General features: G+C 35.9%; 1 pseudogene; it reads left to right on the forward strand.

The window, feature by feature from the left end:
• Positions 1-3,944: 3,944 nt before the first annotated feature.
• LOC114208410 (tRNA methyltransferase 10 homolog B pseudogene) lies at positions 3,945-4,948 on the forward strand (annotated as a pseudogene).
• The last annotated feature ends 535 nt before the right edge of the window (positions 4,949-5,483 follow it).

Below are 5,483 nucleotides of genomic sequence, written 5' to 3' on the forward strand. Positions count from 1 at the left end.
TGCACAATATTGCAAAGTTCAGGTAACTACTCAAGGGTTGCTCTTATATGGAAATTGAATTTATAAATTAAGTGTAATTCTGTCCACTGAAGAAATATTTTAATTCAGCTCTCAATTAGTTATGAGTCATGCACTTCTTTTCAGGAGATATCAGTTAAATTACTAAGTAATGTTCAGAGTTAATAATTATGAGACTTTTCAATAAGACAATATTGAATAAGTTTTCACAAGAACTTAGATATCATTTTGAACTATAATAATGGCTCACTATTCCTTTAATAACAATATGTATGAATTTAGCACTTAAAAGATTTTCTCAGCTGGATATATTGTACTCTTTTGCTAAACCTATAATATTACTCAAATTCTCTCATGTCACAGTAATTATTCTATATTACTTTCTGGAAAACAAATCTGTCAGAGGACCCAAATACCCCAATTGAAGAAGGTGAGAATAAATCTAGCAGAAAAAATATCAGAAAAAATAGTCATAGACCGATAAGAGAAGACCAATATTTGGAGTATAAAACATGACCTAACACAGGCTGATGCCATTTAAAAAGAGGCCCCTTCTTCCCTGTAGACAGTGGATTGGAAAAGTTTTTGAGGCATAACTCCCTAGATTTGCACTTAAGCTGTTATCCGGGAAATCTACCTGCAAAGCTAGCTGAACTCATCTTCACAGACTGCTCCCTGCAGAGATAGAGGCTCTGTGCAACAGGGCAATTCCAGCTCCAGGAGAAAGTTTGCACTGGATTTTCAGCTCTGTAAAATCCATGGTTCATTTACAAATTTAGGTCGGTCCACTGACCGCAACTTAAAGATCAAAGTTTTAAATGTAAACATTTAGGTTAACTGGGGTAACAAGGCAAATGTCAAGAAAAAAATCATAATCATCTTATACTACCGAAAGGCATGACTGCCATGTGGTAAGTCATCAGAGTAAGTCCTTTTTAAGCAGTAACAATGATGGGTAACTTAAATCTCATTTTGGATATCCTTGTTTTATAAAATAAAAACTAAACAATCAAATCCCTCATGTTTGCAAACAAACAAAATTCCCTGGTGCCAGGGGGATAAGCAGAATTGGCAGCCAAGACAAAGTGAATAAGAAAGAATTAAGATGTATTAATTAATTAATTAATTTTACATTGAAATGATATTTTGAAATTAAAAAGAAGGGGACTGTAGAAAATAGGTATAAGATTTATATCACAACAATAGAACTAGAAGGAAATTAGGGGAAGAAACATCTGTGGATGTGATTTAAAAGGGAGACAAATTGGATAGTAGATGGCTTCTGGATTTTCACCACAGAGACTAGAAATATGCAAAGAGGGCTGCTGAACATCTCACCTGGCCAGGACCTGGACACCAGTGGAACTGAGCCAACAATGGTGAAGCCTGAACAACACATTTCTTGGGTGAAGAACCCATTCCTTATTCTCCATTGCTGGGAGTACAAGAAATTCCACTGGGCCTCAAGATTCTCAGGATTCTCATCTGTAGAACAAAATACAAACAGGACTCTGAGCTAACCCTAATGTAACACAACTGAGGTCAGAGACCTTGACACTTAGAGGGGCAGAGATGATATGTAAAGATCAAATGCAGCACCATCACTTGGACAGAACTTGCCAATGAACTAACCCTTAATTATAATTATAACATTTCACATATCTGAGATGTTATACTATGTAAAAACAAAAACAAAACACACACACACACCTCCCTGAACCTAAGTAAAAAATAAATTAATAAATAAAATGCAGAACACACAAGATAGATTAAATAATGAATGGTATCTTTTGAGAAATAAAGAGTACACATTTCAAAACTCTTCTGCCTTCCATATAATATGAATTATGACATGTTTAAGCTTAGACAAGTTGCCTAGAGCCCTGCTTCAGTCTGCACTGTGGAGATACTGTGTTTCATATGATGCTTGGAATTTCTAAGCGGGAATTATTCTTCTGACTTATTCATAATGAAGAGGAGAAAATTCTAAAGAGGTAAATTGACTATGTACACCGATGGCTAGATTCCTTGTTTTTAAAGAGAAAGTTATGTCTAAAATAACCTCTTCAGCATCTCATCTTCTATCCACAGATACAATCCTTTACCTGGCAAAAGGAAACATTTAAAAGTTGAAATTAAAATTAAATAAAAATGTATAACAGAGAAATTCAAGAATTTTAAACTTAAAAAAAACCTCTTTACCATCTCCAATATTGTAAATGTAAATGTAAATACACGGTAACTAGAGAATGCCATGAACAAGATGGGAGGAAAGTGATAAGATTTCTTTTTTTTTTTTACTGTGTTAAATTGTATTTTATTATGTTATGTTAATCACCATACATTACATCATTAGTTTTTGATGTAGTGTTCCATGATTCATTGTTTGCGTATAACACCCAGTGCTCTACGCAGTACGTGCCCTCTTCAATACCCATCACCAGGTGAGCCTATCCTCCTAACCCCCTTCCCTCTAGAACCCTCAGTTTGTTTCTCAGAGTCCATAGTCTCTCATGGTTCGTCTCCTGGAAATAAAACTAAAACACTTCAAATTTTATAGGCATATATGAAAATCTAATTGCATAAATATAAATATAAATGTTTTAAAAGAATATAAAACTAGAGGAGATTTAGGAGTATTCCAATGTTTAAACTAGTGTTAATAATAGGTGTGTTGCTAATATTATATTTCAGATCTCAAACACTTTAAAATATTGTTTCATTCAAATTTCTTTATAGGACCAAATTGCTTTATATTTGTTTCTCCTTTTTTAAAAAAAGATTTTATTTGCTTATTTTAGAGAGAGAGAGTACATGCATGATCAGAGAGGGTCAGAGGGAGAAGGAGAAAATCTGAGGCAGACTCTGCTTGGAGCACAAAGCCAAACTCAGGCTCAATCCCATGACCACGAGATCATGACCTGAACCCAAGCCAAGAGTCTGATGCTTAATCCACTGAACCACCCAGGCTCCCCTTGTTTCTCTTAATAAAAATAAAAGCAGCTCTTTGCTAAAATAAATAAATAAATAAATAAATAAATAAATAAATAAGTTATCAAGTTAGGCTGAAATATATGTACATAAAGAAGTTTAAAATCACCAGAAATCACCAATTTGAATATAAATATAAATCAGTTACAGTTTATAGTGATGATAATGATTATAGTAACAAGTTAGTGCTAAAAAATAAAAAATGTGCCATGTATTTTTCTACAAATAATCAGAATGTCCTCTAGAAAGCTTGGATCAACTTTTGGTTCCATAGATGTACATGTCTAATTCCATATAGATTTGGAAATAATGAATTACTGATGTATGAAAAATAATATTTTGTTTTATTCTCATGCCCTTGAAGAGTGGAATTCTGGTCAGTCTTCATTTGTCATCCCTGAAAATCCTTCCACTGACCTTCTCTGTCCTGCCTGCCTCAACACATTGGCAGGTAGAACTTTTCAGCATGAGTTTTGACCTGCTGCTCTCTCTTCCAAGGGTCAAGCTCTTAGCTGGCTATACTAGCACCATTTCTTTACCCTTTCTGACCCAGGATTGGTAACAGTCTCTTACAAATGCTGGTCTTTGGGTTATTTCCTGGTGTTTTCCTTAAACGTGACCATACCTGTGAATATATTCCATTATTAAATTCCAAGACCTGAGCTGAAATCAAGAGTCAAATGTTTAGCCAACTGAGCCACCCAGGCACCTCCTAAATACTTTTCTTTAATCAGAAATAAAACTAAGGGTATTACCTTCAAATGAGTGTTTTTTTACTACAGAAAATATTATTTCTAAAATATCCCTATAATGTTAAAAAGAATTATGAAACACAGTGAGACGTTGTCGTATTGGTTTTTGGGCTTTTAAAAAGACGTCCTTTGGATGTGTGCCGCTGAGGCTGCTTGAGTTGAGGGGTTCCGGGACAGAAGACTAAGCACATGGACTGGAAATTGGAAGGGAGTGTTCAGAAAACAGACTCGCATGTGCTACAGGAGCAAGAGGTCATCCTAAAAGACACAGGAGAAGATAACATCTCTGAAAGCTTCCGGCTTCTACAGATCGATGTGGATTGCGAACATCAGGAGGGAGAGACACTGCCCACAGGCAGTGCAATGTGGTGCTCAAAAAATGCCCAAAGAAAACAGAGACACCGGGAAAAGATAGTTGCAGCAAAGAAGAACAAAAGAAAGCAAGAAAAAGATAGAAGAAAGGCCAATTGTGTAGAAAATTCACGCATTTGCCCCCAGCACAGCAAACGTTTTCTGAGATCCTTAACCAAGGAGAGACTTTTGGAAGTCAAACACTCAGGACGAAGACTCTATATTGATCTGAGTATGACCCACCACATGTCTAAGAAGGAATTAAGTAGACTGGCTGGACAGATCCGTAGGTTGTATGGTTCAAATAAACAAGTCAACAGGCCATTTTGGATCTACCTCACTGGATTCACAACAGAGTGTGTTGTGTATGAAGAGTGTTTGAGGATGAATGATGGATTTTCTAGTTACCTGTTAGACATAACAGAGGAAGACTGCTTTAGTTTATTTCCCCCGGAAACCCTTGTGTACCTGACTCCTGACTCAGAACACGCTCTTGAAGATATTGATCTAAACAAAGTTTACATCCTTGGTGGACTTGTGGACGAAAGCATTCAGAAGAAGGTGACATTTCAAAAGCCTGAGACCATTCTGTCAACACAGCCCGCTTGCCGATCCAGGAATACATGGTCAGATGCCAGAATGAGAGAAACTATCAATCAGAGATATTGGCCATCAATCAAGTATTTGATATCCTGTCCATATACTTTGAGACTCAAAACTGGCCCGAAGCACTGAAGAAAGGAGTTTCTTCCAGAAAAGGCTATGTTCTTCAGAACTCAGTGGATGATGGACAGCCTAAGGAGCTGCAGAAGGCAAAGTTGCTGGAGGTGTCTTGACTGAAAAGCAGAGCAGAGGCTGGTGATAGCACAACTTGCCTGTACTTGACATCTTGGGTCATCACTAGAATGTAAGTTACTAATAACAGGGACCACATGTTATATGCTTTTCTATCTCCCATAGTGCCTAGCTCACAGGAAGAGCCCAGATATATGTTGACTAAGTAAAAAGTTTACATAACAAGGAATTAGCACTCAACTACATGGCTTTGGATGTATTAATTCATCTTTTATATACCTATTTGTGAAATACCACCTCTTTAGAGATAGTTTAACAATTAAATAATTATTGTTACATAAAAAAAAAACAACAAAAAAACCCCCACATCCTTTCATTTCTAAAATATCTACTGATAGCCTGCTATGTGTCTCATGGCCACTGGCACTTTCCCATCTCCTTTTTTCTCCTCGCCATGCACATCTCAATTTTATTAGTAACTATTTTATAATGACATTGCTTACGGCATTTCATACTCTTACATAATCAAAATGACAAAAATATTTAATTTCTTTTTTTGTTTTGTTTTTTTCTGTT

Source organism: Eumetopias jubatus, unplaced genomic scaffold, assembly GCF_037043125.1.
Source record: "Eumetopias jubatus isolate StellerSeaLion01/CBP00866 unplaced genomic scaffold, mEumJub1_p1.0 scaffold_7, whole genome shotgun sequence".
NCBI classification, from domain to species: Eukaryota; Metazoa; Chordata; class Mammalia; order Carnivora; family Otariidae; genus Eumetopias; species Eumetopias jubatus.